Genomic DNA, 12,887 nt, shown 5'->3' with positions numbered 1-12,887 from the left:
ACTCTCTCTGTGTCTCTCATGAATAATAAAAAAAATGTAGTAATGTTTTCCTTAATCCAAAATTTGGAATTTTGTTATAGTTGGGTAGTGTTTATGCTCCAAAGAAGTTGCCATAGCAGTTATAAGAGATGTATAGCTAAAATAAACTGTATTAATAAAGCTAGGCTATGGGAAACTAAAATAAAGTTTATTAATAAGGCTTTAGGGAACTTCTGTCTTCCTTAGTAATTAACACTTTGCATCTGTTAAACCAAAAATGATTTAGTCTAAAAGCCAAAGGCTTAAAACACACACACAGATACACATCCCAAAAAGAAAAACAAAACAAAATAAAAATCCCCAGATGAGCATGCTTTTATTTTAGTATTCTATAAGCAATGTCCATAATATTTTTTTAACCAAAAAGAAGTATATTTGTCAAAAATAACTTTTTAATTTTACAGATAAAAAACCATCCTTTTCTAGTCAACAACCCTGTGCTCCATGTACTGTTAGAAGCAACCGGAAGCTCTTGCACATGTTAATTTCCCCTGGAGTGTTGAAAGGGAAATGGTGAGAAAACGGGGTTAGTCAAGCATTGGGTAGTGAGAATGTATGAAGTATAACTATGAAAAGACAAGAATTCTCTTTTTCTATAGAAAAGTCAAATTAATAAGCCTATATAAATCCTGTTTTTTAAAATGATTATTTTAGTAGACTTACCTTTATTGCAATAAGAGCTACCAGAAATTAACTTAAAATGATATTTAGCAGATCATTAGTAGACAGAAGGGAAGGGCTGGCTATCTGTTAAAAATTTGTGATGTTGGAGAGGATAAAAAAAGTTCTGGAGACAGGTGATGGTGATGGCTGCACAACAATGTGAATGCAGTTAATGCCACAGAACTGGATATTTAGAAATGGTTAAATGGAGGGTGCCTGGATGGTTGGGTTGACTGGGTGTTGGAACTCTGGTTTCAGCTTAGGTCTTGATCTCATGAGTTGTGGGATGGGGCTGTGTGGGGCTCTGTGCTCAGTGGGGAGTAAGCTTGGGGATTCTCTTCCTCTGCCCCTCCCTCCATTGCACATGTGCACACTTTCTCTCTCTCTCTCAAATAAATGAATAAATCCTTTAAAAATATGTTTAAATGGTACATTTTCTGTATGTGTATTTTATCACAATAGAAATAATGAGTTTCATGAAGATAACTTGAAAAATATAGAAAATTATGATGAGAATAAAAATTCTAATATAAAGCTGCGAAAACAACGTTGATATTGAAATCACCTCTAACTATAATGAAGAACTGTGGAAAGTTGCTCTTCTGGCTGTCGTATGCCAGTAATATAATGCTTAAACATATTTGCAATTCTTCATTTGGAAGAGTTATGAATCATTCAATAAAATTAACCTAATAACTTTAGGTAACCTTTTAATTTCTGAAAATTTGAGAATGCATGTTTGTATCAGTATGAGCTTAAATTTGTATTATATGAGTATTCTATTTTTGGTGCTTTGTCCCTCTCCATTAGCTCAAATAATTAAGAACTGGTACTCAAATTGAAATGAAATTCCACCCCATTTGGAATTTCAAAGGGCTTTGCAAGAACATTACAATTTCCATTCCACAAGTCAGAGGCAGGAATAAATAATTGTTCAGGAGGGTAAGAGCATTTAGAGTCAGGAATCAACTTAGCATTTTTAATGTTAAGAAAAGTCCTGATCTGGGGTACCTGACTGGTTTAGTAGGTACAGCATGCAACTCTTGATCTCAGGGTTATAAGTTTGAGACCTATGTTGGATATAAAGATTACTTAAAAATAAAATCTAAAAAAAAGGAAAAGTCCTGATCTATGTTCTGTTAACATTTTTGTTATTACATAAATTCATTTAGTGTTTGCAGGGCTTATAGCATCAGGCCAATCTTTTTTTTTTTTTTTAATATAGATTATCTATTTATTTGAAATAGAAAGCAAAAGAGCAGGGGGATGGGCAGAGGCACAAGCTGACTCCCCACTGAGTGAGAGGCAGTCCAACCCCAGAACCCTGAGATCCTGACCTAGCTGAAGTCAGATGTTTAACTGACTGAGCCACTCAGGTGCCTCAACATAAGGCCAGTCTTTATGCACCAAAGCTACGTAATGGAAAATCAAAGTAGTGATCTAAAGGAGATATCAGAATAACTGCATGGATTGGAACTCTCTACTGGGATATTTTCTACAGAATTTTCCCAATGGTCATCTGCAACAGGAGGGTTAAGGATGACCAGAGGATGTGATTGATTATCTGTCTTAGCTGCTTTGGGGTTCGCATCATTTAGGAAGTGAATCAAAGCTGAGGGTTGTCAACTCAGGAGGAAGAAGATTCTTCAGAATGATGGATTGTAAATTTGGGTGAAAATTAATACTGGGAAGAATATATATACCAGATGGCAGAGGAACCAACTCAATTGAAGTAATTTGGGAGGTTAGACATACAGATAGAGCAGTGGTTCTCAGTTAGGAGGGGGTTGGAGTACTTCTTTCCCCTCCCCAGGATGGGCCACGTCTGGAGATGTTTTTGGTTGTCACAAGTTGGGAGAAGGGTGCTACTGGCATCTGATGAGCAAAAACCAGGGACACTATTAAACATCTTATTAACATACAGGATAGCCTCCCACAACAAAGAGTTATTTGGCCCTACATGGGGATAATCCTGAATGTATAGATAGGCAAAGGTATAGCCCTGGTAAGGCATTTGGTTTAAATGTGGACCAAGGTATTGACTGTTACAGAGTTCCAAGAGGAGAGGGATATGTGACTTGTCAGATTTTGCATGGGTTAAAGTTAAGGAGGGAGATGAATGGTGGGTAGAAAGACTCTTGCTAAGGTATTTTTGTGATCTTGGTGGGTGTTGCATTGGGGCAAGCCAGGAGAAGCCAAGACCTGGAAAATAATTGAACAGAAAGTCTTGCCAGGCAATGTATCAAGTCTGGAGAAGGGCAAGACAGTACCATAGCTTCAGGCAGCAAAGTGAAGTTTAAATGGCCCTAGAAAAGAAGTGGATAAATATGGTGGGCCTGGGTAGGTGAATGTGGACAAGACTCTGGGAAGACATGACTGGTAAAAAGTAACAGAAGCCAGCAGGTAAAACAAGGGTTCTCAAACCTGCTTGTACATTACAGTTAGGGCATTAAAAAAATTACCGATACCAAGGCCCCACCTCAGACCAATTCAATCGGCGTTTGGGGGAAGAGAATTTGAGATGTCAATTATGTTTATAGATGTTTTCCAAATGTTTCTTATGTGCAACTGTCTTCATAGGTCCATAAAGTCATGGAGGAATAAATAGGGCAATTAGACCAAAACTGAAATAAGCTGCCGTCTGATTAGGGGCTACTTGTCCTCTGCTCTGGAGTTTTGCTACCTGTCCTTTTCAAGGATGCGTGCAGGTTGCTGGTGGCTGGCGTAGATGCCAGGAGCTTGAGGCTGGGTTTTACTTACAGGGGAAGGCAGAGCTGGGCAGGCAGGGGCTCACTTCACTAGTGGCCAATGACTGAGCTTTGCCTTTAAACTTCCAGAAAGGCTTCAAATTACCTTCTGATGAAGAGGAATCACTTAGGAATAAAAATAATATTAAGTTTTATGGGCAATTAAAATTTAGTTCATATTTTATATGTATAGGAAAGAGAAGGATGCCATTCTGTCAAACTGTATATCTTGGGGAAAGTGCACAATTTTCTCTACAGGTAGCTGATAAAAGCAGCTTGTTATCTCAATGCCCAAGGAAGGATGATGAACTGGCCAGAAGGGTGACTCCTTTTCAGAGGGGCATCTCCTATCTGCCCTTTCCAGTGTGGAAACATTCCTGAGAAAACATTCCTTTTTAGCAGAAAGGGAATATGCGTGAAAGCATTCTTTGTCTGCAGATTCCTGGGACATTTTCAAAGGGATTGAGTAAGTGACTGGTGAGAATCTACTCCGTTTTCATTTGTCTCTGGCAGGGCCTGGTAGCAATTTAATATTCTTTATTATTATTTTCCATGCAACTTCCTTCCTAGCTTATGATTCCTGTCAGGACTGTGTATTATTACACATTAGTCATTTTTCTTGGGTTGGTCTATAATGCTTCAAAGGAGGGCTGGCGTGTTTCAGTAATTTTGCTCACAATTTGATTTGCATTTTCTAGAATCCCAATTTAGTTTCATCAGCACATTTCCACATACAACAGCTGGGCCCCTGGATGGGATCATTTACATATATTAGCAGCCGAAAGGTAGGCACCAGCGACCAAAGCTGGCCTGACACTTTCTCAGCACCTCGACTGACATTTTTGGAAGTAAACTCTGCCTCCCTATTGTAACTATGTCAGTGATAATATTCTGTGGAAGACTTACAAAAAACTATTGATCTCCAGGCAACTTTTAAGCTATAGCTTTGATGGAAGGCATTGAAGGATGACCAGAGAATATGTTCTGTCCTACTTCAGGGTCAGGAAAGAATTTCAACCCCTCCCACTACATATATCTTTATTATTAGATAAATGGCAGAGGAATCGGCTTCTCAATTGGTTGATGATTGCCTGAAGGAAGATAATCTATTAATCCATAAACATCACTGTGACTAAGACCCCTGAATGACTCTCCAAACAGCTGCCATCACACACCTGGAATTTGAGTAAGTCGTTGTGCAAGGCTCAGAAAGCTCACGTTTCTTATCATCATTTTCTTTACTTACAATTACATTCTTGAACTATGGTCTTGGTCTGTACAGTAAACTAAAAATGCCTCCCCACCTTCCCTCAGAGATATCTGCATCCTGATTATGGAAAGCTGTACTTGTGAAAAAGATTTATTTGCAGATGGTGATTGAGTGAAGCATTTTGAGATGAGATTATCTTGGATCATGTCAGAGGTCCCTGAATGCCATTACGACTGTCATTAAAAGAGAGGCGGAGAGGATTTAAACACAGAAGAGGAGTAAACCATGCCACCACAGAGGCAGAAGTTGGAGAGATGGCCACAAGTCAGATGTGGCCACAAGTTGGAGAGATGTGGCACAAGGAATGGTGCAGCCACCAGAAGCTAGAAGAGACAAGGACAGGATTTTCTTCTATACCTTCTGGAGGGAATGTGGTTTTGCCAACACCTTAATTTCAGCCCAGTGAAACTAATTTTGGACATCTGGCTGTTGGACTGTGAGAGAATAAATTTCTGTTTTTTTTTTAAGCTACCATGATTGTGGTAATTTGTGATGACTGTTTTAGGAAACTAATATAGTCTGAAGAGTCTATCCCATGGATCTTGGACAGGTTGCTTATTTATTCTAGTATATCAAAGCCAGTGATTTTCTTTTCTGGAAATAAATTATTAATTTATTTGATATTTTTCATTTGGTATCTCATTTATCACCCATTTGTTCCACTGAATCCTTTCTGTTTAGGCAGATGATCTGCTGAAGAGATCCCCAGATATGGGACAAAACATTTGTGAACAAGTAACCTAGAAGACTCAGTGTTCCAGGAAAGAGAGTTAACATTCTCTGCTATATATTGAACATTTATCATTTCACTGTTTTACTTTCCACTCCAGTTTCTATGAGATAGACAGATCCACTGTATTTTATCAGTATGGAATAGTTTTGTATAAGATACCATACAGTTGGAATTACACTCAACTATTTTCAGACTTCACCTTTACTTCCTCTGCTGTTATTTGACCATGATTCACTGCACCGGCTTAGGAGTTATAGGACACTATAGTATAGGTGTCACTGAGGGTAATGTGGGTCCTTGAGGGACCTATTTCTATACAAGTTGTGATACCCAGTGAAATGTTTCAAGAAAAGGTAATGGATTTTTGGTTTTAGTTAAAGGTCCTAGAAATGGATGAAACAAACTGCTAGAGATTTAAAAAAAATGCTCTTCATAAAAGCACTTCATGAATTTTTCTATTAAAAACCTGAGAAACATAATTCTTTTTATAATCATTGACCCCCTCATATGACAATAACTGCTTCCTGAAGGGGATAGAATATAATCAAGGTGGAAAACTAAATGGCTTCTTTTAGCAAAGAATTTCAATACATGCTATATGCGCTGTGTTTGTGAAAAAGTATCAAGAAGCAAGTATTTTTTTGAAAACATAATTTTACAACAAAATTATAAAGTAAATTTTTAGTTAAATGTAAATGATTCTGTTTTCCCAAGTGCCTTACCGATGGAAACAGGAGAACTCTTCAAAATAGGTTTGAGTCATTTGTACAGGAAATCTATATTTAAAGCTTAATTTTGTTTGTGGGTGTAAAAGAGCAAATTTTGCCACCCCAAGATATGCCTCTTTGGCATATTGACTGTTCTAAGCTGGTTATTTTTAAGAAACTGCAGAGGCAAGAGAAACTGAAAACTGGGTAGCAGCAATTAACTGGTAGTAAGAGACATTTACATACGTAAGAGAAATCTCCAATCCTATGAGTTTCTTCCCCAGTATCAGGAAGAAGGGGACACTCTTAAGTCATTAGAAATTTATCAACAGACAAGTTGTGGGCTTAACTATGCATAACAACCTTACCTGGCTTTACTGTGCTTTTCCTCATAAGCTTCCATAACTTACTTCCCATCTCCAATACTTTGCTTTGGCTTTAGCTGGAGGTGATATTTAAGTTGATGGCTTCAGCCGTTTCAGTGAGTTACTCAGTTTTCCTTGGTCTCTGTCATGTATATAGGAGGTATATGTGTTATTAGACTTTGATTTTTTTCTGTTTTTCTGTCTTCTGTCAATTTGATTCTTAGACCATCTAGAAGAATGTTGAAAGGTAAAGTTATAAATTCTTTTCTCCTCTACATGGGCAAGTACTTACTTGTTTACAGTTTTCATAATGCTCTCTGTCCCTTCCACAATTCATTCCAGGAACTGCGGTAGATACTGATTGGGGTAAATAAGACCATGTCTTTATTACCAAATGTTTTATTATAGGATTTATGAATTTTCAGAGATACAAAGCAATTGTGAGCAAGGTGGGCCTGAGATCAGATTGAGTGGGGACAAGCTTTACTGTTTTCTGTTTACTTCAGAATTGATCCCCAATATTTCTAACAAAGCCCAAGAATAAGTTAAATTTCACAATATTGGGAGATGGGTTATACATATATAATTCTTATTTGTAAAATAAACCTTTGATAATGAAAATGCTGAAGAACAATTATAGGCTTTGCTCTGAAGGGTCAGTCTGAGAATTAACCAGAGAGATGGCATATGAATTATGGATTTTCTTGCCTAGTGAAATGTCTTTTATCACAATTCCCTGAGAAAATTTATATTGTGCATATTGAAGAGAATGAGAACTAATTTAATTATCCAGTCTGTTGTTTGTTTATTTTCTGTCTAAAAGAAAATACCCCCATTTTCTTGTATAATGAATTCAGTACAATTACCATGACCAGTTAAAAATTGTGTCAGAATACCATACTACAGATATGTACTTTATATGATCAGTATTTATAAACAGATGAAAATACAATTTTGTTCATGGACACTAGATTAAAACAAAAAGAATATTTTGCTATTTAAAATGTTCTAATCTATATAGAGAGTGTGTTCTCTTTACCTGAGGCAATACATACTGGCTTACCTATCTTAATATACTGAAAATATAAGAAGGTGTATAGTGAAATAATTTCATGTAAAGTTGAAGTTTGCTAAGCTAAAGTAATTAAATAGTTGATTGGGTTGTGGAAGGAGATTAAAAAAAGAGAAATAGAAAAGTAGTTTCTTCGAATTTGAGGTAAACGGCTTTTATGTTCAGGGAAGTAATGTGGGTGCGAGGTCTGTGTGTGGAGGAGAGGGAAAGGGGATTTGGTTGTGGGGAAGGTGAGAATTCACAGGGTTTTAAAAATCAGACTTTAAGTGTTTCCTTGCAACTGTCCAGAGGTCCTGCCTTTGCTACAGGCTGAGTCTTGCTGTTCATTTCTGATTTCAGTTTTGAATTCTTGACATTGGCACCTCCCAGTACCCATACTTTGTCAGAAGTCAAGGCTATCTAAGAACCAGGTTGCTGAAGCTGAGATTCTCATCTGATTGTCAGCCACAGAAGGTGTGATAGAGTGAAACATCCAGGATTTCCAGACAAGAGACCTAGTTCTGAATCCTGGCAACTAACACTTATTAAATCTGTACCTTGGTAAGTCATTTATTTTCTTTGTGCTTCAGTTTTCTCACTATAAAATGGGAGGACTTCACAGTTTTGTTTTGACATTTCATAAAATAGCATATGTAAAAGCAGCTAAAAGTGATTTGTAAGGAGTAGGAGCTCAATTTCCTCCTCCACCTTCCCCATCTCCTCCTCCTCCTCCTCCTCCTCCTTCTTTTCCTTCTCTTTCTCCTCTTCCTCCATTATAAAAAACACCCTGTTCATCCAGTCATCAGAGCACCTCCTCTTGGTGGCAGGGTAGATTCTCCAGAGATACTATACTAATATTTTATTATTATTATTGTTATTATTATTATTATTATTTTAATATTTTATTATTTTGAAATAATAACAAATGAGCAAAAGAATTGTAAAACTTTTGTATGTGCACATGCCTGCATATATTTATCTTTTGGGGGGGGCACATCTTCTATCTTTTCCTTTCCTCTTTTTTTCCATATTTTTTCTCAGACTGGACTAACCTGGGCTGAGGTTAAAAGACTAGTTCAAGTTTGGATGTTGGCATAAGTCTGAAAACGTGGGCCCCAGAAGTATCAAATTTTGTTTTGGTAGCAACTTTTTGGTACATCTTCATGCATGAGCCCCCACTCTTGCTTCTTACCCTTTCCCTTTATATTTCTAGGGATGACCACCATATTATGCTGCTTGTGGTAGCTGACGAGGCCAAAGATCTCAAAATCCGTTTGTCAAGAACTAGGACATGAATTAGATTTTTCCTTAAAAGGGATTTCTCAAGAGGATAGGCGGGGATGGGGAAAGGCCTTCTCCAGTTGTTCTCTTCATCCTAAATGCAATCTCTTCCAGGATTTGCAGGTGGAACAAAGGATTTGCAAATATAAGTGACAGATGTGATTTATTTGACTGGGGTAGAATTAAAAAAAATAAAAAAACAATCAATTGCCAATTTTTCAAACTCAATAGATTTCCCACCCAAATCTAGATTTAGGTTGCTCTGAAAATGATCTGGCAACATTCCAACAAAGTAAGTATTGATAGATAATAAATAGCTGCCTTTAGAAAGGCAAGTGATCCCCAGTCTGAACATTCCCTCCTGCCTTGTGTTAATTGCCCAGATTGGCTGTTTGGCTCTTGTAGGCATTTGGATTTGCTGCATCCACCGTATATTTAGCATTGCATATCCATTACCACCTCTCCTGGCCACATCTTCCCTCTTCCTGCCCTGGCATCCACCCACACATATATGTTTTTCCAGCAGAGCTCATGAGCTCAGTAAAAACAAGAACTGATCTTCAGAGAAAGAATAGGGTTTACCATGGCAAACCAATGATATTCAAAACTACAAGCCATAATTCCAGAAATACCAGTTCTGTTTTTTGTTTCTTTTGAGAAGTGAATATCTTATTTTGGAAGCCAAAACTATAATTAGAATACTAAAGTGATAGTAGTTTTATGAAATCAGTTAAAAGGCAGTGGATATGTTAAAGAAAGATTGGATTAAAGGACTGAAAAAGATAAATCAGGCAAATTCTCACCAAAAGAAAGCTTATGCACTTATAATAATTTATAAAAAAAATAGACTTCAAGGCCAAAAAACATTAGTAGAGTTAAAGGTAAGATGTTTAATTCTCCTGAATGTTGTAACAAATTTGGATGCTCCAAATAACACAGTTTCAAAATATATAAAGCAAAATCTACAGAACTGTGAAGGGAAATAAACAATTCTACAGTGATAGTGGGAGACTTTAACACATCTTTCTCAGTAAGTAATGGAGCTAGTTAACAAGAAAATCAACAAAAATGGGGCACCTGGCTGGCTTAGTCAGTTGAGCATGTGACTCATGATTTTGGAGTCCTGAGTTCAAGCCCCACATGGGATATAGAGCTTATTTAAAAAAAAAAAAAAAAAGGAAATCAATAATGAGAGAAAATTTTGAACAATATATTAACAGATTTGATCTAATGGTCACATATAGAACATCTAAGAACTACAGATGCATTTCTTTTTAAGAAAGGATGGGTTATTTATAAAAATGAATATATCCTATATCATAATGGAAGTCAAAACAAATTTAAGATAGTAAAATGATATAGTATGTTTTACCACAAATGCAATTCAGTTAGAAATCACTAACAAAAAGATATTTAGAAAGAAAAAAATCAGTATAAATGAAAACTAAATAAGAAAGTTCTAAGTAACCCATGGGTCAAAGAAGAAATCATAATATAAATTAGAAGGTTTTAAGAATTACACCTAAATAAAGATACTACCTATAAAAACTTAGTGGGAGCAACCAAAGCTGAAAAAAGGGTAATTTTTAGTTTATATTTTAGAGAATTTAAGCTTATACATTTGAAGATATAGATGAATTCCTAGAAAAATATAACTCCCCAAAACTGACTCAAGAAGAAATAAAAAGCCCTGGTACAAAGAAGATTTCAGAGTCCTGAGTTCAAATTTATCTTCAGATAAATTTATCAGAAGTTTTACAAACATGGCTCTTCCTTCTGTGTAGACTTAGAGAATAGGAAGAGTAATGTCTAGAATAAAATGCTCCTTAGAAGGAATATGAAAAAGATAATCCCATAGAAAAAGAGGCAAAAGATTTGCACATTTTCATAAAAGAGAACTTTCTTTTGTATTTTTATATTTTTAAAATAGCTTTATTGAGGTATAGTTTATGTACCAAGACAAACAACAACAACAAAAAACCCCTGAACATATTTAAAGTATACAATTTAATAAGTTAGGAGATTCGCAGACACCTGTGAAACCATCACTACAATCAAAGTAATAAAATATCTACTACCTCCAAAAGCTTCTTCCTTCTGCTTAGCCCTCCCTTTATTTGTGTGTTTGTGTGTAAGAACACTCAGCATGAGACTTATCCTCTTCACAAATTTTTAAATGTATAACATTAATTTGTTAACTATAGTCACTGTTGTTCCATAAATGTCATAAAAAGACTCATAAAAAGATCCTTAATCTTCTCCCCTCCCGACCTTCCCCTCTGTCTTGTCTATCAGTGGTCTTATTCAACAGTGTATTCCCAGAGCATTAGAAAACAGAACAGGATCTGGCTCATAGTAGACTTTCAGTAAATATTTATGTGAACTATAAATAAATATGCATAGTTGAAATCATCCAAGTGGAAGAGAAAGCACAAAGAAAAAGTGAAAGGAATAATAAAGAGGCTAAAGGTGAAAGTCTCCAGAACACTGGCATGCAGGGTACGGTAGGATTCAGGAGAGGGCCTAAAGAGTAGGTGGAATGTAGGAGCAAGGCCAGAAAGAGGAGCATAGCAGTGTGATCAGGGCTATCTTTGGCTGCAAGGAACTGAACACCTAACTAAGAGTGGCTTGAATAATAGGCTTTTATAATCTCACATAATAGTCTGGGGGAAGGTAGTTCCAAGGTTAATTAGTACCGTATTTTCTCCATGTCAAAACTCTGTATTAGCTTCTGCTAATTCTCCTGGCTTTCCTCTATGATCACAAAAAGACCTGCCACAATATCACATATTAAAAATTATGTCTAAAGATAGGAATTGTGCACAGTAGGAGCTTATCCTTAAGTCTCATGGGCCAGAACCAACTCCTAAACCAATTACAGCAAAGGGGAAGGAGATTTCCTTGATTGGCTTAAGCCAGTCATTTCCTGGGGCTGGGGAAGAGGCCTGCTGCCCATGGGCATCCTGCTGTTCTATACCTGAACACAGCTGGCACCTGGGCGTAGGGAAGACAGGCAACAGTGTATCTGCTGTGGGTTCAAAGAAAGAGGTGCTCAAGGAAGGAGTCAGTTGATTCAATGGCAGCTGAGAGGTCATTCATATAAGGTAAGGATGGAAGGTGATTGCTGGATTTGACAATAAAGAGAAGGTTGATGGCAGTGATAACAGTAATTTCTGTGGGGCAGAGGAGGAAGTTGGGGGGTGGGGGCTACCAGGTTATGGTGAGTTAAAGAGTAGATGGGAAACAGACGGTGAATGTAGGAAGGGAAGGCAGGGTGTTTGAGGGTCTGATCTGTCAGGGAGATGAGAGATCCTGAGGCTGGCCTGGCCCTCTGTCCTGTCCCTGATCCATTATGCTCCCCAGCCAGGGCCAAATCAGCTGGGACATTCTCTGCTGGTGTATTTCAGAACTTTTTGAATAATTCCCAGAACTGAAAATATTAGTTTATTACTTGTTCCTCTGACCATTCTAGTTACTTTTCTTTGACTCTTTTTAGTTCCCGCATTTCTTTCATGAAATATGGTAATCAGAACTCTACATAGGCTTTTGTTGAATTTAAAAATGGCTTTTCTCATTATAAAAATGTTTTATCACAAAAAAACACATAAAACAGAATGATACAGAAGGAAAGTAAAAATAAATATATATATATACATATATGTGTGTATATATACATATATAATCCTAACCCAAGAGATACTCAGAGATATTATTGTTTTTCTTTTAGCTTTCCATCTATCATCTATCTATCTATCTATCTATCTATCTATCTATCTATTTTAGGATTGAAGACTTATTATTTGGGAGAGAGAGAGAGAGAGAGAGAGCAAGCAGTGGGAGGACCAGAGGGAGAGAGAGAGAAGTAGACTCCCCGCTGCGTGCAGAGCTGGATGCAGGGCTCCATCTCAGGACCCTGAGATCATGACCCCAGCCAAAATCATGAGTCATCTGCCCAATCAACTGAGCCACCCTGGAGCTCCCATCTACATATATATTTATTTTACACAGTGAAATAGTATATTTTTGGTCTT

This window comes from Vulpes vulpes, chromosome 6, assembly GCF_048418805.1.
Source record: "Vulpes vulpes isolate BD-2025 chromosome 6, VulVul3, whole genome shotgun sequence".
Classification (NCBI taxonomy): Eukaryota; Metazoa; Chordata; class Mammalia; order Carnivora; family Canidae; genus Vulpes; species Vulpes vulpes.
This window is presented reverse-complemented; position numbering follows the sequence as displayed.